Source organism: Leptonychotes weddellii, chromosome 5, assembly GCF_054177405.1.
Source record: "Leptonychotes weddellii isolate Sample4059 chromosome 5, ASM5417740v2, whole genome shotgun sequence".
Lineage (NCBI taxonomy): Eukaryota > Metazoa > Chordata > Mammalia > Carnivora > Phocidae > Leptonychotes > Leptonychotes weddellii.
The window spans coordinates 133,469,153-133,494,741 of NC_138373.1; the positions used below are offsets into that span (position 1 = coordinate 133,469,153).

At 35.7% G+C, this 25,589-nt stretch overlaps 1 long non-coding RNA gene across 3 annotated transcripts in view; it reads left to right on the forward strand.

The window, feature by feature from the left end:
- The first annotated feature begins 356 nt into the window (after nt 1-356).
- Nucleotides 357-25,589, forward strand: part of LOC115936771 (uncharacterized) — a 179,066-nt gene continuing 153,833 nt past the window's right edge. For all 3 annotated transcript variants that reach the window (XR_014145828.1, XR_014145829.1, XR_014145830.1), the window contains exon 1: nt 357-456. This is a non-coding gene — a long non-coding RNA (uncharacterized LOC115936771). The remainder of the gene's footprint in view (nt 457-25,589) is intronic.

Sequence of the window (25,589 nt, forward strand, 5' to 3'; positions counted from 1 at the left end):
CTGAATTGCTCTTTGCAAGACTGACAGAGCTCAATCAGTATTTTAGGAAGTTTTCATTTCATACCAGGCTGTTTAAATATTCCATACTGATGCACAAGCACATTCAACTCCAATTCCCAAGGCGCATGGTGACAGTGGCTTCCATTTCCTGTATTTGACTCTCCTGGGTGAGCACTTCAATGGTACAGCCAAGTCAGTTCCAATATCAGGACCTCTACATTTCAAACGTTATTGGTTTTCTCCCCTTTACTTTTATCACTGCTATTGAGTTACTGTTTCTTACTACATTTCCCATAATTCTTCACTATGTTCATTTCACCCAGCCAGCTCTTTTTTTCACCCTCCCTAGAATCTGACAGGCCACAGAAATATCTGATTTCAAAGAGATGCTCGCATTCTATACTGATCCCATCTAGGAGTGTAAATGCCCAATGTCACGCTGCCGAGTGGAAAAAGGTAAGAAAAATCGCTACTGGTCTTTGTATTCCTCTAATCTTTTAAAATCTTTTGAAGAAACAGAAATGTTCTATTTTTCAACCACTGTCTTAGTTACTTTTTTTTTTTTCTCCATCTGTGCAAACCAGAATGCAATAAAATGTTTGAATGATAGAACTGGAATGTGTACTCAAAATGTGACACCAATAAGATTGCAAGGAATATTGAAGGAAGTCTTCGATAAGCCTGACAATGATTCTGACTCCAACAGCATGAATTTGAATATAAATCTTGCACAAATAAATGAACTACTAAGAAAAAATTAATCTGCTATCCTGCTAGATTGATATAACAGTATAGCAATGCAAAGACAAATAGATTCATTTAAATTAAGCTAGAGCCTTGATTATTTTTTTCACAACTATCAGAAAACACATATTAAGTTCCTACTCTCAAATAATTTCATGATATGATTGTTTTTCACATTTTGCAAAAAAGGAATCAACATTTAAGACAAGAAAAAGTCCAAAGAAAAATTTGAATTGGCTAAAGCAAAATTTAGTTACTCTGGTAGTAACAGGATTTTTTTTTAACTGCATGTGAGTGTATTTTCCAACGAGTGTAGATTATAGTTCTGTATTAAATATATGCATCTTGATTTTTTTACTGCTTGGGATTGATACAAAACTGGTATATTAAAATATGCCATGTATGTGGTCAAACCAGTTGCAAATCATTAAACCATTATTTAGTAATTAGCAGTGTTCTTATAAAAAGAATGAGATACATGCATCATTTATTTTCAATACAGCTTTACATAATTAGAGTAATAGGCAATTTGATCTATTAAACTACTAATTAAATACAAAATATTTAATATGTACCAGAGAGTTGTGCTCTGAAATTGCACAATTATCCATTGTGTGGTTATTTCCTTCATTGACCCTTCCTCCAAAGCATGGGGGAGTAATCCATAAAATACTTTCAGGGAAAAAGGGAGTATTAAGATACAATGAGAGTCACAAAGAAGTCCTGAGTTGGTCAATAGTGTTACACTTCTCCAGGCAAGTAGAAAAATCTGATTTGTGTTCTACCTCCTTCCCAAGCCCTTTCTTTGTGCCTTTGAATGTGGTGTAATGAATAAGATGGCCCCAAACAGTCAGAAAAAGGAAAAGGGGAGCAATTGAGGTGTCTAGATTATTGAAAAACTGGAATTTTTTTCCAGTTCTATTGAGAAATAATTGACATATATCACATCACTTATGAGCTTAAGGCATACAACATGATGATTTGATTTACACGTATTGTGACGTGGTTACCACAATAGGTTCAGCCTACATACATTTTCTCATTTCAAAACAGTAAAAAGAAAAGAGAGAAGTAAATAATAAAGGGAAAAAATGATCTCCTGGTGATGAGAACTCTTAGGATCTACTCTCTTAACAACTTTCCTGTCATATATAGCATGGTTAGCTGTAGTCATCATGTTGAACATCATATCCCTAGTACTTTTATATAGAGCATTTCTAAAAAAACAAGAGGTGTTTTTTCAATCTTTAATTAGGGAGTCTTTCTTTATGAAGATTCCTATCCCTGGCGAGAGGTCAAAGTCATATATTCTTATTATTCTTCTCTAATTTAGCTTCAATGTGCTATCAGATGAAATCTTATCACTTTATTCAGAATTTATCACTTTATTCTACTCAAGAATCTAGCACTGTCTACAATATCAAATCCAGCCTCATACATTACTCAAGTCCTTCCTATATATCAGCTCTTGCTAATTTTAGAATAATAATAATGAGGATGAAAACAAGAAAAGCTAATATTTTGTGTGAGTTACATTATCTCATTTAATTGTTTGAGGTAAAAAAATGGGGAAACTGAGGGGCTTCTGGGTGGCTCAGTTGGTTAGGTGTCCAACTCTTGATTTCTGCTTAGGTCATGATCTCAGGCTTGTGAGATTGAGCCCCAGGTTCAAGTGGAGCCCACTTAAGATTTTTTCTCTCCCTGTCCCGCTGTCCCTTCCCCCACTCACATGTGTTTGCTCTCTCTCTCTCAAATAAAAAATAAATAAAATCTTTTTAAAAAAGTAAAAAATAAAAAAAATGGGAAACAGATTGTGAGAGGCAACTCAACTTAGCTTGAGTCTTAAAGTTTCTACGTTGCAAAGCTAAGCCAAATCCAAGGTGATGTGATTCAGAACCAGTGTTCTTGTCCATCCACTATCTGCTACAAACTTCACAGTATCCCAGCACTCCTCAAGTCTCCTCTGAACCTTCTCTAAATGAATCAGACCAGACTCTTCCATGTTCTTAGTATTGACTTATTCTTTTCTCCATGCCTTAGTTCATGTTGTTTCCTCTCTGTATGTACTTTGTCACTTAGCCAAATATTCCTCCTCTTTCAAGGTGTGAGTCACATGCCTTCTCCTCCACAGCTATTCCACCCAAATGCATACCTTAGATCTAAATCCATTCCTATTCCCAGTGTCTAGTGTAGAGATACAAAGGTGATTATCTCTCAATAAATGTATTTCCTGAAAGCATTAATGGTAAAGACATAAATAATCCATTATAAAACAAAGAATGTTGTCATGCACATTTGATTCCTTGTTACAAAAGAGAGGTTTGCTGCCAGACATATTTCCTGTGCCAGATTTTCCATCATCAACAAAATTTACAAAAAGATTTTCATTCATTTTCTGACTGTCCTTGGCCTGTGTCCAATTTTTTTTTTCTTAAGAGCTTCCGAATTTAGTTTTAACTTCAAGTACTGCTGCCGAATACAGTAGTAAAGAGCCAGAGTAGGGATTTTCCTTGCAGAGAAATGGGATCCATTTTAACCAGGAGGCAAAAGAGGGAACTGTGTTGAAGTTGCACCTGTTATGTTACCAGAAATGGCAGACTCCATTCCTCTTCTGGCTTTTCCTTCCTAGTAATCCTGCTCCCTTTACCATCAGACTTAGGTGCATTAACACTTCTGGGGCAAGTCCTGGCATGGCCATGATAATAAAAAAGAGAGCTCTTCTTGAGAAGGTGGTGGATTCACTAAGCTCCAGTCAAGTTGATTTCATGTTATTCTGAAAATCCTACCCTTGTGATGCCCGAACTCCTTTTTGTACCTCTGATGTGTTATTGGCAGGATGTGTCTGACCGCCAAATTGTCAGGCTAGTGGGGGTTGCTCTGGACCCCATGCTGGTGTGACTAAGTAGCACGTTGCTGTTTCTTTATGTTACACAACATCAGTAATCATTTCAAGGATGTCAATTTAGATTCATTGCATAATTGTACTTCTAGAAAAGGCAGTATGGTATAGTGATTGAATGGACTCTGGAGCCAGACTACTTAGGGTCAAGTCCCAGATTTGATACTTACAAACTGTATAACCTTGGACAACTTATTTAACCTCTTAATACTCACTTTTTTTCAGTTGTAACACAGGGATTATGAGAGGTCCTACTTCATAGGGTTTTTGTGAGGATTAAAATGAGTTAATATTTGTTAAGCATGTAAAGCAATGATCACACCAAAGAGTATTAGCTATTGGGCGCCTGGGTGGCTCAGTTGGTTAAGTATCTGCCTTTAGCTCGGGTCATGATCCCAGGGTCCTGGGATCCAGCCCTGCATCGGGCTCCCTGCTCAGCAGGTAGCCTGCTTCTCCCTCCTGTGTACTCTCTCATCTCTGTCTCTCTCTCTCAAATAAATAAATATTTTTTTTTAAAAAAGTGTTAAGCTATAACTTTAATCTTTGTTGAGTATGTGAATAAATAAAAGATAAATTTATTGTGTAATACAATTTTTTACTTCTTTCCTTCCTTCTCAAGACCCAAACTCCTTGAAAGCAGAGAGCAGGTATTACTCATCTTTGTATATCTGCAGCATTTCCCAGGAGGATGGTACATTGTATGTGTCAACGACTATTTGCTAAGTGGATGAGAGCTGTGGTAATTAGAGAGAAGGGTAAAGTGAAGTAGAGTGTAAGGGTGTAATAGTCCAAAATGTTTAGGAGTATGGAGACTATTATACTGGTAGGCTTCTCCCCATCAGGGTTGAAGTCACACCCAAAGTGATGGAAGTCATTAAAGTGGAGAGAGGAATTGTTGAGACAGATGTCACAGGTCTCAGAAGAGAAAAAGTATGAACCAAAAACATAAGAAGGCATGGGCGTGGAGATGAGATTTGACTGTGGGCACAAAGTACGTATAAAGCATTTTCCATGAAGAGGAGGTTATATTGTGAGGTGGCACTTGGGGAAAGAGGAAAGTCAATGCTACTTATAGTATATGATGTATGGAGTATCCATTTACGATGACTGCCCTATCTCTTTTTAAACATCCTAAAGTAATTTTCAAAACAGAGCTCTTGATTTCTTTCATTTCCTACCACCAAATACGCACATATTAATAACAACTATGTTATGGGCTGAGTTACATCCCCTAAAAATTTGTATGTTGAAGTCCTAACTCCCGGTACCTCAAAATGTAATTACATTTGGAGATATGGTCTTTAAAGAGATAATAAAATTAAAATCATCATTAAGGTGGGCCCCAGTCCCATATGACTGATGTCCTCATAAGAAAAAAAGAAACTTGGTCACAGACAGGTTTAGTTGGAAGACCGAAGACCCGGGGAGAAGATGACCATCTTTGAGCCAAGGAGAGAGGCCTCAGAAGAAACAAACCTTGCTAAAACCTCAGTCTCAGACTTCCAGCCTCCAGAACTGTGAGACATACATTTCTTTTGTTTAAGCTACCCGGTCTGTGGTACTTTGTCATGGCAGCCCTAGCAAACTGATACAAACAGCAAAAGCAATCTATTCCTCCCCTAGTCGTCATCTTTTCGGTAGGTGTTACCATCATCCTTATAGCTGTTGAAGTAAAAAACCAAGGACTCATTTTTTTTTTTTTTAATTTTCTTTTTTCTCTTGCTGTCTGTATCCACATGTAATCCATCAGCGATTTTTTTACCTCTACTTTAAAATATGTCGCAATTTGGGCGCCTGGGTGGCTCAGTCGTTAAGTATCTGCCTTCAGCTCAGGTCATGATCCCAGGGTCCTGGGATCAAGTCCCACATCGGGCTCCCTGCTCCGCGGGAAACCTGCTTCTCCCTCTCCCACTCCCCCTGCTTGTGTTCCTGCTCTCGCTATCTCTCTCTCTGTCAAATAAATAAATAAAATCTAAAAAAAATTAAAAAATAAAATAAAATAAAATAAAATATGTCACAATTCAATGAAGTAAACTCTACACCCTTATTTTAAGCCACCTTTACCTCTCTTCGTTTTCCTCTTCAACAAATTTCATATCATCCTACTCTGAAACTTTGCTACAGTCACATTGATTTTTTTTTCTCTTCTTCATATATTCTAGGTTCATTCTCAATTTTGGGAGTTTTTGCTTTCTCACTAGTGATTTCCTCTGCTTATAATTATCTGTGCCTTCCTCCCCCCAGATCTCTATAACATTGACCCATCTGGTCATTGTGTTCTTAATGAAAGCTTTCACAACCTCTCAATCTAACAGCCCTGACAAATAAACGTACTTTATTTTCATACATGTATTATTATCTGGTATTTGCCTGCTTATTACTGGGTTGATAAAGAATGTTGATTGGGATTTATTGTCATGCTAGAGTTGGCAACTTGTTTGCAGTTGAAAACAGGAGATATTAAATATTCCTATATATTTTTTCGTTGTTAAGAAACTATAACTGTAAAGATATCTACAACTAGAAGCAGACAATTCTCTTTAAGTTTATTCAGAGGAAACAAAACTGGCCCTACCCTCAGTACCATAACACACAACCATCCCATAAAGAATCTATAGAGATGATTGGGGAACAGAGAGAGAAGGTGCTTTTATTTATCCTTACCTCGAAGCCACATATGATAAAGGGTTGAAATTGGGGGTGTCTGCAAGAAAGAAGTATCAACATTTCATTCCCCACTGTATATCTTCTCAGGCTGTTATGTCAATGTTCCTACATAAAGATGGCAGTGACTTCACAAGAGGAGAGAAGAGATAACATTGGACCCATCTGCAATCTTACTGATAGTTCAGGCAGGTATGTGGTTGTTTCCCATGAGTGGACACCCCATAAGTTAGGTAGACTTTTGCTGTTTTGCTTGTATCCAACCCCAAGACAGCAGCCAGGAGAGGCCATGAGGTATACCACTGGTGAGTGGGCTGAGGCAACAAAAGAGGTAGCGTTAGAATTATCTCCCACATTACGGGGTTCTATGGTCAAAGACCTCAGAATGTCATGTGAAAATCTCATACCAGGGCCTTACATGAGAGGCAGAATTTGGACACTTGCTGTATAGAAGATACCAGCCACAACATAACATTTGCAAAGAAGGTGACAACAAACACAAGTTGCAAGTCTCTTTGCCTTTCACTCCTTGATGCTCCCAACAATTGCCTACGGATAGAAAGGAGGGCTGTAAGGCTATGAATCAGGTATGAGATTGGAATTTAAAACTGGGAGAAGCTAACATTTATTAAGCAAAAAGTACCAGAAAATTATGGACTCTTCTCTTTAAGAAACAACAACAACAACAAAAATGAATTCCATAGAAAACAGCTAAGAGAAAAGCATTCATATTTTTATACCATAGATTTGAGATTCCTTAATGCACTAACTACAGCTTATTAGTATGATAGGTATGATTCATGTACTCTTGTGTTACCTCTGTATCCACAATGCCTAGAAGAGTGTCTGCATATAATAGAGTGTAGATGACTAGCCGACTTTGCATTTTGGTTGGTAGTTGAGAATAATAAAAATGGAAAGAGTGGGGAGAAGCCAGTTTTGATGTTCTAGGCATAGTCAGTTTGAAACCCAAACATTTAGGTGATAATGTGATTAAACTATGCCCATGGTCAGCAGGCCACTGAAAGTCCTAAAAGAGGTTTGCAGAGAAATTCTCCCGGGAGCCTCAAGAGTTCTCAGCATAAATACTTGGAACAATTGACTACCACTGAGGATACTTCTCTCTGATGGAATCAACAGTAGCCTCTGCTGATTTGGAGGCCTTAGGCTTCAGTGCTGAAACTAGATTGTGGTGGGGCCCAAATAAGTCTCGAAGACAACTCTGCTCAGGTGGTTAGAGGCTGAATTTTGTCGTACTGAGGATCTCCCTGCACAGAATGATTGGCCATGGGGTATTTTGAGGAATAACCTATTAAGGTGTTGTATAAAACATAAAGCTCAAAAGAGATGCAAAGCATTAATATGCATACGTTATAAAATGTTTAAAAAAATAAAATAAAATGTTTAAAAAGGGGGGGGCACCTGGGTGGCTCAGTTGATTAAGCATCTCCCTTCAGCTCAGGTCATGATCTCGGGGTCCTGAGATCGAGCCCCGCATTGGGCTCCCTGCTGGGCAGGAAGCCTGCTTCTCCCTCTCCCACTCCCCCTGCTTGTGTTCCCTCTCTCGCTGTGTCTTTCTCTGTCAAATAAATAAAAATCTTTAAAATAAAATAAAATAAAATATAAAATAAAATAAAATGTTTAATATGCATACGTTACAGTTTTGGTGACTCCTTTACCTTCCAGACTGCCTTTGAGCTGCAGGTTGAACTGATTTCTTCTGGGTGGAAGTGTGAAGGAAAAGGAAGATAAAGGCAGTGAGGCAGTGAGAGAGACTGATGGTCACCTCAGGGGTGTGTGACATCAGAAGAACCCTCATGTGTCCTAATAAGAGCCAGCTCAGCTGCTGTGTAGAGCTCCCCATGGCAAGTTGCTAGTTATCAGCGGGAAGACCAACAACCAACAGAGGACTGTACCAATGACCAGTTAAGGAAAGAGGTGCTTGCCTCTCCCTTCCCCTTTCCTAATGCCAATTTTTCTCAAACTTACTCTTGTATATAAATGTTTCTAACTAGTAAAGACAAAGAAGAAAAGATGATAAGTGATGCACCTATGAACACAGTTGATATTTTTACTAAATTTTTTTTATCCAGTCTTTCGATTAAAAAAAAAAATCTCCTTTTTCTTTTTACAGTGTCAACATTTTTTTAAATAATTCAAAGACTAACTTACAGACTTTGATTTAACAGGTTGAACTTTAGAGCATAACTTTTTTCATTATTTTTGATGGCTTTCAGTGGTTTTATTTTTTTTCAGCAATCCCTTTTATGTGTTACAAGGAAGAGAGATACAGACAGATAAGTGAAAGCCATTTTATTTTCCCCCAGAGAAACAACATGAATGCTCTAATTTGAAGGGAATGGCAAGGTATGTACTGATTGGCAAACATGAAATCTACTCTAAAATTTGGCTTTAATTTGATGCTTAGTGGGTAGAATCATGGAAGAAAATGCACTTATCTGTGTTATCAGGAGATCTCCAATCTAATCCCAGCTGAGCCGATATTTTTTACACAAATCTTGGCATGCATTATATTTTCCCTGGGCTGCAGATATATATAAGAAGGAAGTTGGTCTAGAAAATATTTAGTATCCCTTCCAAATATGATCTATGACAACTTGAGGTTGGGAATCACCCCAGACTATTTTTAACTAAAGAAAAGAGCCCCCAGACCATTTGGCAGTTCCTTAGTTCACTGTGAAATTTCTCTAAAGGCCATTTCATTTCAGACTGAAATGTAAAAATGTTTCAAGATAGAGCAAGACATAAAACTAAAAGGAATATTTTAAACATTTCTCCCATATAGGACAATACATTAAAGGAAAATGTTATAACTAAAGCAAAATTCCATGAGGTCAAGAACTGAATCTGTCTTATTTGTTGTTCTATTGTCAGTGCCTGAAACAGTGATCAAATAACTATCGTTTGAATGAATGAATGACAATAATTTGTGACAATGAAAAAAATCTTAAAAAAAAAAAAAAAGGTAAACCACTACTAGCTGTCTTTGATCCCATCTTCTCCACCCTGCAAAGGCACAGGACAATGTAGACATGAGGTGGGATAAATGAACAATGCAGTCTCTGCCTCAGAATCTAGGCAGCCCAAGGTTCTGTGCCCCTTAAGTGACTGCTGCATTACTACATTGGATCCCTGGTCAGGGAGTAAGGATGTTTATCCCAGTGCTGACTAGTAGGTTTTTGCATGAGCCAAAGCTTATCCCCCTTTGCTGACAATAGCCTTAATGCCTTGTTTCAGAGCCTGAGTCTTCTCTCTCCCCACTCTAAGGAGTGTCACTCAGATTTAGGTTTCTGACTTGGTCACTGCTTTACATTTTGATTTCTGTAAGTTGCCAGCTTCTACAATGTCCTAGTTGTAGTTGGGGATCCAAATAGCTTTTGAAGATCCCCATAACATATAGAAGCCCTTCATTGAAATTCCAATTCAAGCAAAACCCTGTTAGCCATGGTCATCATTTTCCTCCATCTGATATTTATCTGACTTACCTACAATTCTGAATATTGTACACCTGGCTTTTCCAACCCATGGCTCTTTTTGGAGTCCCTTCCTATGCAGACTTTTGCTGCTTTGCTCCTCTAATGGAATCTCCACTTACAGAGGGGCCTGACGTGAAAGCCAGCCTGAAACTTCCTTAGCCTGGAATAAATAAATCATCACATTTGCCAAGTTGTCCTGAGGTATAATAATAAGTCATTGGTTTTAGCTATGGAAGCAATTAACAATGCTTCCTATTTTAGGATCAATGAGAATATGATCTGACAAGTATAATAAGTATTCAGACCCTAAATTTTGAAATTATCAACCAGTGAGAAAAATGTTGTTAGAACTTCCAATTTTATCACAAGGAAGTTTTGCATCACACTATTTTTGAAGCCTATATGGAAAGGAAAGTAAAATTTACCCATGATCTTCTTTAAAATGATGTAAAAGAGAACTAAAAGTCTCTCCCTTTAGTTTGTCCAATCTATTGCCTGGAGAAAATGATTATTATTCACCAAACACCTACCATGTGCCAGGAACTATTGTAGGCACCCAGAATCCATAAGAGAAAAACAAATTTATCTTCCTTCATGAAGCTTATATTTTGACTGGAAAAGCATACATAAAAAATTAAGTGAAAAAAATATAATGATAAGTGGTAAAGAGAAAAGTGACATTAGGATGGGGATAGGAAGTGTTAGGGGAGTCCATACTAAAATTTTAGGTTGGGGGGCTGGGAAAACTTTATAGAGGAATTGATAAGTCAAACCATGCAGATCTCTGGAAAAGAACATTCCAGGCACAAGGAATAACAAGAGCAAAGGCTCTGAACTGAGAATATGACTAGAAGGTTTGAAGACAGTAAGAAGATTTGTGTGAAACTGGAAGGAAAGATAGAAAGGAAATGATGTTATTACCAGGTGGGTATGGGGAGGGGGCAAGGATATATGTCATAGTAAGTACTTTGATTTTTGCTCTAAGATGAAAAAAAATATGGGAGTATTTTTAAAAAAGAGTGAAACTATCTCAGTCTGGCTTTAAAGGGTCATGCTGGCTGTGTTGAAAACACACCAAAGCGGTAAACCATGACTCAGGAAGACAACAAAGTCTTGCCATAATTCAGAAATAGGTTTGTACTAGTGTAGTCCTGGAAATCCTAGGACAGTAGTCCCCTCCCTCTGTATCCAAGGGGGGATGCGTTCCAAGACCCCCCCAGGATGCCTGAAACCCCAGACAGTACTGGACCATATATATATTATTTCTTTTTTCCTCTGCATAAAACACCTATGATGAAGTTTAATTTACAAATTGGGCACAGTAAGAGATTAACAATGATAACTGGTAATAAAATAGAATAATTACGACAATATAATAAAAGTTATATGAATGTGGTCTTTCTCTCTCTCTCTGAATATCTTATTGTACTATGCTGAGCCTTCTTGTGATGATGTGAGATGATAAAATGCCTCCGTGATGAGATGAAGTGGGGTAAATGACACAGGCATTGTGACATAACATTAGGCCACTATTGACCTTCTGATGATTCATCAGGAGGACCATCTGCTTCCAAACTGTGGTTGACTGCTGGTCAGGGAAACTGTGGGAGAGGAAAATCACAGATGATGACAAGGGATTACTGTGATTGGATTTTCAGTATGATTTGAAGGTAAGGCCAGCAGGATTTGCTAATGGTGTAGATGTGGGACAATTGGTTTAGATGGAACAAAGAATAGATTCAAAGATGCCCCCAAATTTTAACCTTAAGGAACTGGAAAGACAGAGTTGTCATAAAGTGAGATGGGGGATTGTTAGAACAAGTTTGGGATGATGTAAGAACCAGAAGTTCAATTTTATTTTTATTTATTTATTTTTAAAGATTTTATTTATTTGACACAGAGAGAGAGTGTGCAAGCAGGGGGAGCGGCAGGCAGAGGGAGAGGGAGAAGTAGGCTCCCCCACGAGGAGGGAGCCCGATCCGATGCAGGGATACATCCCAGGACTTGGGATCATGACCTGAGCCAAAGACAGTGGCTTAACCAAGTGAGCCAGCCAGGCGCCCCAGAGAAGTTCAATTTTAGACATGTCACCTTAGAGATAATTATTTAAGTGGAGATGTGAGTAAGCAGTTGGATATGAATTTGGAGTCAGGGAAGAGATCCAAAATACAGATATAAGTCTAAGGGTCATCAGCATATAGGTATTTTTAAAGATAAAGAATGGATGAAATCACTAAGGAAGTGATTGTACATGAAATGAGAATAGATTTAAGAACAAATCTTTGGCTGAACTTGAAGTTTAGAGGACTGGAAGAAATAGAGAAACAAGCAAATGAAAACAAAAATGAGGAACCAGGTAAGAGGGAAATTAGGTGAATATGTTGGCTTTTAAGGTAAGGGTAAAAAATGATTCACGGAATTTGTCCTATGATTATATAGATCCTATATGCATAATCAAATGTCTATGTATACAAATTAATGCATATGCATGTTTGTTTATGTGGGGAACAGTTTTTATTTTATAAAATGGGATCATGCTATACCTAGTCATCTAAAATCTACTTTTAAAATTTATCACAGGAGAAATTTTTGTATCATCTTCATTCTTAAGAGTAAAGATGTTTTATTTTCAAGTTTTTGATTGTCCAAGATTATTAAAACAATGTATTATGATAAACTTAAAAAAATACAATACAGTGAAAATATTGGCTTTAATTTTTAAACACTTGCTCTTTTCTATTTACTTAACAAAAATCCTCTTTGTAAAAAGAAAAAAATACAAAGAAAAAAACCAAAATAAGGAATAAGGCAGTAGGAACCAGATAGAAAAAATGTCAAATTGTCCTTATATCTTACTATTGCTATTAATACATTTCAGTGCATGCTGATTCTCTTTTATTAGAATGAGAAAGTAAGCTTTGAATAGAGCAGAAATTTTTATGAAAAAAATCATGAAACAAATGACAGTTTCTTCTCTTATTCTTACCAGAGATAAAAGTGCTTTTTTTTTGGTTTGTTTTTCTCTAAGATTCTAACATCTATTGCTTTCACAAAGACAAACTCTATGGCAAATCACCTATGTGGGAGCTCCATGATTTTCATTAGATGGAAGAGATGAAAAATAAATAAATTAACAGTAGTTATAATGTGTTACTATTCACACATTTAAGGCAGCAAAAATATGGTCCATTATTTCACTGCATCTGGAAAACTGAATAGTTGAAAGCGTCCTTTTAGGATATGGAGAGAGTATCCCTCAAAGGCTCTTCTTAGTTTCCCCTAGTTTTCCCCCAAAAGATATCACTTTTTAAACAGTGAATTGGGTATGTCACAAGACATTTCAACTACTAAAACAAAAATGAAAATCAAGTACATGATTATTAAACATTAACTACATACAAGAAACTGTGGTAGGCCGTTTGTAATTTGTATAATGTTTCAGATCGTTCACTGGTGTTCAGAGTGGAGTGTATGGAAATATTTCTTTAGAAGTAATTCTTTCAAATTGAATAACAGAAACCTTATGGTGCATACTTTAAGGACTTTATTAATAAGAAGTAAGTACACTGCCAAGCACAATTTTTTAACCAATAGTTCTTATGATCCAAGGGCTAAAACAAAATTAGACATGTCACTTGAAATTTTCTGAGCATACAAGCAACGTTCAGGCTGCCTGTATGGAAAACTCTCACTGAATAAAAAAATAACAGAGGTGGGCAGAGTTAAGTCTTTTTTTCTTCCTCCACTGCCTATTAAATGCTATTCTCCTTCTTCTTCCTTTATACTTTTTATTTTTTTTAAAAAAATCAGCTGTATTGAAGTAGATTCCATGTGCAAAAGTGCTTGCTGAACAGATGTGTAGTAAACAAGTAAGAAAGGATTGCATGTTTGAAAAGATTTCTAAACTGGTATTCTAAATCAGGCATGTAATCTCAGCGCTGCTGCTGACTAATTAGTCTCGTCTTTTAGGTCCTTAGGCCCTCTGTTCTCTTTGTAAAATGAAAGCAAGCCATGACGAAGCACTTGTTCATGGGAACAAGCAATGGGATGCTGAGCAGAAAGTTCTAGATTAGAGACCAATACAGTTGGAATATCTCTTTAGGTGATATATTTGCTTTAATAGCCTGGAAATTCAGAGAGGAAATTATTAGGGTATGTGAGCTTTGTTTCTATTTTTAGGAATTACAGTGGCCCTTCATAGACTTGTGTTTTCTCCCTCTTTTCTTTTCCTACAGAGATGGTTTCGCTTTTAATTTGTTCTATTTTAGCTGAGAATTTTTGTTTATTTTCTTTATTTTACTTTCCCATTATTTAGGCTAAAACTACTCTTAGTTCCATTTTCTTCCCTTGCTTTTATATTTTCATCTGTTCTGTTTACAACTCCTCAGCACTGACATTCTGCAGCGTCAATGGTGCTCCTTAACAACAGGTACATACTTTACATTCTTCTCTTTTTGAGAATAATTCTGGAATTTTTGAAATTGAGTTTTGTGCATGTGTCTGCCTCCTACCTCACAATAAATATTGGTTGAGTGACCAACTTTCAACCTTGTCTCTGCTATTGTTCATGTTTCTTTTCCATATCTTGCCAAGAACATGCACCTGATGTTCTAAATCGATGTTCTGAATGTCCTCTTTCTTTCAGAAAATAATTTTCAAACTTCAGTTCTTACTCTCATTCTTCATGACAATTCTTGCCTTTTCTAAGACCTCATTTCATTTGTTTGCTTGTTTGCTTTGTCTGTTGAATATTCAGCTACCCTTAAAAGGGGTATGATGAGTCTGTCTAGTATTTGGTAGAATAGAGATTTTCTTTCCTCCCTCCTCCCCCTCCTCCTTCTTAAAAACAATATTGAAATACAATTAGTATAAAGTGTCCTATTAGTTTCAGGTATACAGCATATTGGCTGGACGATTCTACTCAATGCTCACCACAATACTTACAGTTACCATCTGTCACCATACAACATTATTACAATATTATAGACTATATTCCCTATGCTATACTTCTCATCTACATGACTTATTTATTATATAACTGGAAGTTTGTACCTTGTACTACCCTTTATCTATTTCACCCACCCTCCCACCCACCTCCCCTCTGGCAGCTACCAGCTTGTTCTCCATATTTAAGAGTCTGTTTTTGTTTATTCATTTTTTTTTAAGTTTCCACATATAAGTGAAATCATATGGTATTTTTCTTTCTCTCCCTGACTTATTTCACTTAGCATAGTACTTTATAGGTCTATCCATGTTGTCACAAATGGTAAGATCTCATCCTTTTTATAGGTGAGTAATATTCCATTATGTATATGCATTATACATATCTTCTTTATCCATTTATCTATCAATGGACACTTCAGTTGTTTCCATTTCTTGGCTATTATAAATAATGCTTCAATAAACATACGGGTGCATCTATCTTTTTGGACTAGTGTTTTCATTTTCAATACCCAGTAGTAGAATTACTGGGTCATATGACATTTCTATTTTTAATTTTTTGAGATACCCTGATGGATCTGAGACTTGCATCCCCTTCACTGTGTATTTGTTTCGCTCTAGGTTACTATACACATCCTCAGACCTAGACCAAGAAGCCAGGTTGATGCACAAGGATCCTAATTCACTTTGTGGTATCCAGTAGAGATTTATTGAAGTAGGGCTGCTGGACTGAGGTTCAACCTCATGCAGGTTCTCTGACCTGGGAAATTCTGTGTCCTTTACTATTGAATTGTTTTGTGCTAGTCTCAGCATCTCAATAACGAGTTTTGTGGCTGGGCTGGCCCTTGTGGTTCTTACGATGGTTGCAAGATGCCCTTAACAATTACTGCCAGGAAACTTTAAAAGAGACATGGTTTATTACTTATAAGTCCTGGAAATTACACAGCACACCTGGGGCCACATACTGAAGTCTCAAATAGAAAGAAAGAGTGTGTAAGCCTGTAGTTCTGCTTTTATTGGGGTCAAGGGTGGGGGCCTAGGGTTTTGCAGGGTCAATCTTTATTGGTGACTTTTAAACATAAGAGAGGGAATTTAAAGCACAGAAGAGAAAAAAAAAAGGGTGGGGCGGGGGGGAAAGGCCAAATGGTCAGTTATCAAAATCAACCAAGATCTCTAAAACAAAGGAGCCTGGGAGGCAGGTGCAGGTGGTTCTTTATGCATATAGTTGTGTGACTGGCAATGCATTTATTTAAGTGGATGCCTCAGCAATAAAGCTTAAGTCAGGCACTTGGATTACAAAAAAGAAAAACCAACTGTCAGGGCTTATACTACAAGAATAAAGATAGGAAACACTCTACCCCAAAGCACACAGCACTTCTGGTGCTCTTCCTATCCTTCCTGACAACAATGTTTTTTTCTTCAGCAATTTAGCAACACACATTTCACTGTGTTTCTATACATCATATCCCACTTCCTGCCATGTCACCTACTGGGTGTTGTATCATTGAAGGGATGGAGGCAGAAAAAAGCTAATGGGAGTGGAAGGGAGAGATAGAATCTATCTCCAAAAATAGTCCCTGGGCATTTGGAAATATGAGTGACAATTTTGTATGTCATAGAGTTAGGGAGGGGGGCAACAAGATAGTGCTGAGGTTAGGATGCTTTTCAATCTTCCTTCCTTCCTTCCTTTCTTTCTTCCTTCCTTCCTTCCTTCCTTCCTTCCTTCCTTCCTTCCTTCCTTCCTTTCTTTCTTTCTTTCTTTCTTTCTTTCTTTCTTTCTTTCTTTCTTTCTTTCTTTCTTTCTTTCTTTCTTTCTTCTTCTTTCTTTCTTTTTTTCTTTTTTTTAATTCAGGGAGGGGGTGGGAGGTAAGGAGAAAGATGGTTCCCTGCAGTGTTCTAATTCAGAGGATTGAGGAGTGATGAGTATTCCAAGGTTGTATTTTTCAACACATCACCGTGGACAATGCATTAAGTAGGAATTGACCTCTGGACTTTACCAAATAGTTTTTGCTTACATTTAGCTTACTCTGTTTTTTTCTGTTTTTGGCATTTTAGTCTTTTTGTATGTTTTCATGGTTATTTACTGTGAAGTTGAGAGAAGTTACATCATGCACTACAGAATGTTTACATGTGAACTAAAGGGCTTTTGAAGCTCATCTGAAATCAAAGCCACTATTGCAGATTGCTGGTTATATATGTCCCTATTTCCTCTAAGACTTCTGTGACAGTTATTAGATTGGGCTATAAAATTTTGAGAGTATATTGAAAAACACATAAAGAAGCACTTTCATGTAGAAATGCAAGGTCATAGCAATAAAGAATCCAGGGTCCCAACTTTTATATTAGTTTACTTCTGAGTTCTTAAACAAAAATATACCATTCCAGGTCTGTAAAATTGAAGAGGCAATGAGAATCAGAGAAAATCCTTATTTAAATTTGCAGGGAATGATTTCCAAATTTTCACATATTCACAGTATTTTCTGAATCCAATTATAAATAAAGGCCTATATTTATGTTTATTATAAATAAATACATAAATACACTAGACAAAAGAAATAACTTTGGGCTTGAAATTGAGGATTTTCCAGCTCCATTACCAACTGCATTGTGATATTGATCATTAATCACAAAATGATAGAACTTTAAAAGCCTCTTAAAAATCAGTTAGAATGATGGTTCAATGTACTACTATAAGCCACATCTTCTTTTGATAAATTTACAAATGTGATGCCCCCTCAAAGAATATGATAACTTTTCCATAGGATATTTGTGGGTTTTTTTATTGAAAATCACTATGCAACTGAATATGTTTTCCTATTCAAACTGGTATAGAGGCTGTCAAGCTTTAGTGTCCATAATTTATCTTTGTAGTAAAAAAAACATAATAATACATATGCAATATAAAAGTACAATCTCGAAATTTTGACCTTCCATCTCCTCAGTTGAAAACAAATTATTGAGGTTAACTTCTTGATTTTAGACATAATAAAAGTCCTGGAGAAGTACACTATCTTGTCAAGTGCTGTTCTACTTGTATATGGAAGAACCGAAGGCCCCGAATCAGCCTTTCCACAGTATTACGCAGTCCAGCAAGACAAAATCCACTGATATTACCCCCCAAGTTCATATAATTTGCTCAGGATTCTACTCTTTTCTGGTTTTCCTTTGTGTACTATGTCAGTTAGGACTGTTTTGAGCTGCTCTGTTACCTATGTCTTCTAACTTTCATCCTTAAGAGCACAAAATGGTTGTTCCAACTCTAACCATGGTGCTTAACCACAGGCATATAGGAGGAAGGGGCAGTAAGTAGGAAGAGGGGGTGCTTTTTTAGAATAAATCAACTTATGCTATTAATCCAGGGATATATCATATAACTACCCCTATTTTAAAGGGGTTAAGTAATTTTGTTTTTTTTTAAGCAAGACATTGACATCTCAAGCAAAATTCAATCCATTACCAAATATCTACTATTCAGTAAATATTGAGCAATTGGAAGTATCTGTCCCATATACATTTGTGTTGCTGTTGATATGAATGGATATTTGTAACAATTATCAAGAGTTGCTAAATTAATTAGGTATATTATTTATGTCAGCTTCAAATAATAAAACCGCTTTCCTAAATTTTTATTGGTCCTCTTTGTAATTCTTCTAGTACTTATGATCTTTTCTTTTTAAATTCAAGTCTTTATCGATAATATTTTTCTCTTTTCAGATTTCAGTGCTAGATAAATAATACTCTATCATGATGGAGATTTTCAGTCTCATAAATAAGTCATGCTCTTCTAGGCCAGCTGAGTGACACATCTGAATCAACCAACTCATGCTAATGTTTATTCATTAAAATCTTATGAACATCAGAGTGAACTTTAATGATATTGTAAACTATTAATGTATTTTTCAAATGAAGCCATTCCCAACAAGAATATTACAATGACATTATGATGTTTCACAGTTTTTGAAAAGAACTTGTCTTTTAGGTTATCTTCCTATAATATTTTTTTTCTCAAATGATTGAAAGAAGTTGAGTTTCAACAAGATAGTGACATGTTCTCTGGAAAGCATGTAGACCATAACAATTCTTTGTTTTGCAGGTAAGTGTATATTTATGTCTTAATGAACCAGATCTGAGGTTATGATTAAGATTTTATTGTGGAATTTGAAGTGTCTAGTGAGAATTTGTGGCTGAATACATGGAAAAGTGAGGTGAAATTATCCCCATAGTCAATGGTCCCTCTCAAAAAAAAATTTTTTTTAATACATTAACAAGCACAGAAAAAAAATGGTTAACAGAGACCTCCAAGAACAGCTTTCTAGAATACTATTTAGAATCTTTTTTTCATAAAGAGTTCTGTTTATTTTGTCCTTATGATATCATGTACCTTATCAGCTCCCAAAAACTTAGCAGGTGAGTTCCTTAAAAAGAAAGCATAAGTAAAAATAATTACACTTAAATTTCTTTTCCATGAGAAACATATTTTTTTTAAAGATTTATTTATTTGAGAGAGAGAGTGCACATGTGTGAGGGGTGGGGGTGGGGTGGGGTGGGGAAGGGGCAGAGGGAAATAAGCATGGAGCCTAAAGCAGGGCTCCATCTCATGACCATGAGGTCATGACCTAAGCAGAAATCAAGAGTTGGACACTTAACCGACTAAGCCACCCAGGCACCCCAAGAAATAGTATTTTTAAAAGATATTGCTCTTCCTGGTCAAGGTCTATTGCACAAAATTATAAGACTGGTTATGAAAATCATGTACAATGAGCTATGAATTATGGATCTGTACAGTGTTTTGTAAGAAGCTTTCTAAAATCTGGGAAATATCATCAGTAATTTTTTCCAATATTTAATTTTTTTCATGAAATTGATGCCCAAATATTATGGAGGAAGAGCTATAATTTACTAGAACAAATCTAGTGGGCTGGTGTTTGAATGGACAGACCCTGAGATCCTTTAGCAATAATCACAGTGGTTGTACTAGGAAAGAAAAAACTGTAGTGTTTTTAACTAACACTAGTAGATTTATATCGACATTGATAGGTTTCATATGATCAATAAAATTTTGAATAAAAACAATTAAGTGAAAAAAATAAAATTGGATTCCTAGAGTAGTATTATTTCCTGGGATGGGTGGGTGAAATATTTAAGAACACAGACTCAACACTTCAGTTACACAGATGCAGCTCCAGTTCCTTTATCTTACCATCCGTCATCTTTGTAGGGTGCACTTTATGCAATACCAACAGGTAAAATTCACATTCTATTGACTATTTATTCTTAATGCGAATGGCACTTCCAGGCATTATAAATGATTGGTACTTCCCTGCTCTGCCTCAATATTCTGAAGTGTAAAATGGGTATAATCGTAATAATTACCTTGTGAGGTTGCTGTGAGGATTAAAAGAGGTAATGCATGTGAAGAGTTGATTAAAGTGCCTGGAATACAGTATGTGTTTACTTACAAAGTGCCATTAGTACATGCTGCCCCCATTAGTAAAAGAAATATAGATCATCAAGTTCAACTCATCCCAATTTATGGTCGTACCATCTCCAGCCTTTTCTTTATTTATTTCAAGGTTTCCTAAGAAAGACTTCTCTCTGAATTTCCAGCTGAGATTGGGCACGAATTGAGATTCAGACATCCATTAAATGTCATTTTATGTGTTATTACAAACTACCCTCTATTTTATGCAACTTCCATGTTAACCATATGACAGCAAAAGCCTAGGTTATGGCAACATTCTTTGGTATATATGAAATACTTCGGAATAGCTAATCCCTAACCTAAATCCTTGACATGTATAGGTATGTATAGGCACGCACACACACACACACACGCATGTGCTTGGAAGCACTTTTAAGAAAACACAAATTGACAGAAAATGATAGTAGAGGCCTCATATACAGTGAAAAGGGACTATGCTAACAATACTATAATTGCACTCCGCCGAAAATTACATTAAAGAGGTAAAGAGTTTTTCTGCTAAAATTTTGACCTCTTGCTAAGATTTTGGGTAGCCTACTAATCCTGCCCAAAGTAATTCAATCTCTACTCCTCAGCTAGGCAACTAGTTCTTTTTGACTATCCCTGACAGTCTTTGAGTGAAGTGTTAGCATATCATATGAAGAGATTTGGTGAACAACATAGGAAAAACTAAATGGGCACTTATAGTCATTAAATTTTGATTAAATTTTGATATTATTATATTATATAGTATTATATTTCTTAAATATATCTATTAAATAATTCCAGATCATTAAGAGCTGTGCTTTCTGTCTACGTATTTATATGTGTATCTCATATGTGTGTGTGTATATATACACATATATATGTATATATGTATCATGATTGTGGAAAAAAGACTTAGCTGAAAAAATGTTTTCTTCCTGTGTTTTATTGTGCTCAGAAGAATCAGGATTTTATCAATTGCATTCACACAGTTTCAGAAAAGAGAGGAATTTAGCCATTGGGATATTTGAGTATCAATTTTTAATTGCATGCAATAATGAAGTAATACAGTAATGCAATTGTATAATGCCTTAACCCAATATAATTTTTCATTATATTATTGATATCATTTTTCCTATTCACACTCAACTATAAAAAGTTGAATTCCATTGCTCTGACAAAATATTTTCATATATTAAATTAATAGTAACTAGAATTAATCAAGATCACATAATTTTCTGATCATTTTTAATAATGACTCTTTTATAACTCCCTGCAGAAAAAAAAGTCAATATTTTCATCCATGTTGCAGAGAGCCTAGAAATATTATAAATGCATTGATGATATTAAATTCTTAAAATGTTGTTCCAAAATAACCAAGATCACTTTAGCACACTATCTTGAAGTTGTGCATCATTACTTAGAATAGAAGGGAAATAAAGAAACTAAATCTTAAATTGGTAGTAAAAAAGTTAATGAACCTCTTTTCCTTTCTAAATCATATTGCCATCATGAATTAAAACTAATTTAATAGTCTGTACAGAATATGTAGATACAAAGTCATAAAATCTATTATTGAAAATCCTACAGCTCGCTAAAATTACTCATTGAATAAGGAAACCAGGGTTTACAAATCTAGCTGTGATCACAACAGTAAAAAAAAAAAAAAAATGAACATATAATGCAATTGTTCTTGTGACTCCAAAATATTAAACTATGTTTGGAGGAACATTTATGTAATGCTAGATTATCCAACCAATCCAAGAAATCTTACAACAACGGATATAAGAGCATATCATATCTTTTCAGAAGAGTTGTTGAAATATCAACAATTTTAGGTATGAAAAATTATATACTGTTTCAAGCATTTTTTTAAATCAAAAACTTTTTCAGTAAGTCTAAGAATATTGAGCCCAACATTTTTTTAAAGATTTATTTATCTTAGAGAAGAGAAGGAGAGAGAGAGCACAGGGGGGAGGGGCAAAGGGAGAGGGAGAGAGAGAATCTCAAGCAGGGTCCCTGCTGAATCCAGAGCCTGGGCTCCATCCCATGACCCTGAGATCATGACCTGAGCAGAAAACCAAGAGTCCATCGAGAAACAGACTGAGCTATCCAGGCGTCCCTGGGCCCAATATTTTTTCAAAGATTCCAAAAAGATAAACCGTAAGTTAAATTTGTTTTTAAATAGTACTTGCTGCCAATATTATAAAATATTAAGATCAACATTGAACAAATAGATTTTTGCAATTAATTATTCAGTTTTCAACTAATTATTTTATTTTGAAATGACTTAATCTAGGAAAAGCAAATAATAAATACCTAAAGTAGAAAATCAGAAGGAATATGTTGTGCAATAAATAGCTACATATGGAATGAGAGCGATTCATTTTTTTAAATTTGCATGAAACAGTATTTTTTAATTTAAGCATAATGAACATACAGTTCATATTAGTTTCAAGTGAAACCATAATGATTCAACAATTCTAAACAGTATTTAGTGCTCACCACAAGTGCAGTCACCATCTGTCACCAAAGTTATTACCACGTTATTGACTATATTCCCTATTCGGTACTTTTCATCTCTGTGATTTATTTTGTTAACTAGAAGTTTGTACCTCTTAATCCCCTGTATCTATTTCACCCATCCCCCAATTCAACTTCCCTCTGGCAACCACCAGTTTGTTCTCTGTATTTAAGAGTCTGCTTTTTCATTTATCTCTCTTTTTCCTTGTTTGATTGTTTTGTTCCTTAAATTCCGCATGAGTGAAATCATGTGATATTTGTCTTTCTGACTCATTTCATTTAGCGTAATGCCCTCTAAGTCCATCCATATTGTTGCAAATGGCAAGATCTCACTCACTCTTTTTTATGGCTGGGTGTATTCCATTTTTTATATATACCATATCTTCTTTATCCATCCATTGATGGTCACTTGGGTTGCTTTCATATCTTGACCATTGTAAATAATGTTGCAATAAACATAGGGTGCTTATATCTTTTCAAATTAGTGCTCTCATTTTCTTTCGGTAAATATCCAGTAGTGGAATTACTGGGTCATATGGTAATTTTATTTTTAATTTTTTTAGGAATTTCCATATTGTTTTCCACAGTGCCTGCACCAATTTGCATGCCCATCAACAGTGCAAGAGCATTCCTTTTTCTCCACTACCTTGCTAACACCTGTTACTTCTTGTCTTTCTATTCTAGCCATTCTGACAGGTAGAAGGTGATATCTCGTTGTGGTTTTGATTTGCACTTCCCTTTAGTGATTAGTGATGTTGAACATCTTTTCATTTGTTGGCCATTTGTATATCATCTTTAGGAAATTGTCTGTTCAGGTCCTCTGCCAATTTTTAAACTAGATTATTTGGGGGTTCTTGGTGTTGAGTTGTGTAAATTCTTTGTATATTTTTGAGACTAACCCCTTATTGGATATATCATTTACAAATATCTTCTCCCATTCAGTAGGTTGCATTGTCATTTTGTTGATGGTTTCCTTTGCAGTGCAAAAGCTTCTCATTTTAGTGTAGTCCTAATAGTTTATTTTTGCTTTTGTTTCCCTTGCCTGAGGAGACATATCTAGAAAAATGTTTCTGTGGCTGATATAAAAGAAATTACTGCCTATGTTTCCTTATAGAAGAATGTATTTCTTCTAAATACAATTCAGTTCTATCAATACTGGGAGCTTGGTCCTGGGGTTAAATTAATTACTTATGTGTTATGACTCCAAGACTAGTATTTTCATCTAAAAATTATATGATCTAAATGAATTTAAATGAATACATAATCATAAATACTGTTCTAAATTATTATTTTTATTTTTTTCTGTTACATAATTCAATATGTTACTGAAAACAAAGCATGAGCTACAATGATCAAAAAGTTAATCTTTCAAGGCTGGAAATAAGACGTTGTTTCTTGAATGCTAAGGAGTAAGGAAAGAAGAAAATAAGACAATTAATGATTAGTATATGCCAGGTTCTTTCTCAGATATTACAAAGCCCCTACAGACTACCTGGGCACCTAAACATAATAATATCACCACTAAAATCTTTATTAAAACTGAATGGCATTCTCTTCTTCTGAAAAATGGAATACCACCAAAGTTCAATTCTATCTGCTGTACTGAACAGAGAAACCATTTACAAGATATAATGAAGCCAGAATCTCTTTAAAAATACATGAAGGGAAAATGTGTTTTCTTTATGAGCTTCACAAATTTCATGCACGTTCTAATTTCTTTCTGTTGTAGCTTCTAGGGTTCCATTGATCTTGTGGCGTGGGAGGACAGTTACAGTATGAATCTGTTACCAAAAGCTATATGACAGCATTAATTAAGTTGTGCTTTGGGAAAATGAAAGCAAGCAAAATGCGTATTTGCTTTTCTGCCAATAAATGCTTAAGTATAGCAATGTGCATAAATTCCTGGTACATTAATCAACTTGATTTTTTTTTCTTCTTTTGTTGGGTCTTTTGTTCTTTATTTCTTCCCTTCCTTCCTTCCTTCCTTCCTTCCTTCTTTCTTTCTTTTGCTTCAGTGATAGCTTCTATACTTGTGATACAAGGGCAGTTAGCAGGGAACAGATACTAGGCCTGGATGCACTCTAACCCCTTATTAAAAAGAAGTTTAAGAAAAACACAGGAAATAAAATTGAGTTTCAAGAACCATTGGGGCCCATAAGCAACCTTCTTAAATAATTTGTATTTTTTATACATGTGTTGGTGTTTAGTTTGTGTTTTGCTGGAAGGAGAAAAGCTGCTCTTTATAGTAAAACTCTCATATGAAGAATCATCTAGAGTCACCATTTTGAGGAAGGTGATCCCTCTTTTCATAATTGCCTGTCTACATATCTTTCTTACATTCTTACTCTTATTCCAAATGAGCTTTCACTTCATTTGCCAAGTTGCCTTTCTTCCAAGAGAACATTTCTTTTAATGATGCAGTTGACAGGTTTTGTTTTGTTTTGTTTTAACTGTATCTGTGTAAAGGGACAAAGCGTAAGGTTTAAACTCCTTCTATTTGCTTACTTAGTCTTCATTTACCTCTCCTATCCTGTGTCTGGCCCTAGCCTACATCAAGACTGCTGTTCTCCTGTGATGTTCCTCTTGACGTGCTGTTTTCATTGCCACATTCCATCCCCTGCCCCCTTGAGAATTCTTATTCATTTTTAAGGTTTATCACATGTGTCTTCCTTTCTCAGCCCCCTCAGCCTCTCTCAAGTAAACTGACTTTTTTTTTTTGCTATTATATTTTGTTAATGACAACATCATAGAAACTGCCATATTTTATTTTTCAAATATTCATATATGGTCTCTAATTGGGCTGTGAATTCCACGAGGACAGGGAATGTGTCCTGTTCCTTCATTTTCTTTTAGATGTATTTGTTATGGTTGTTAT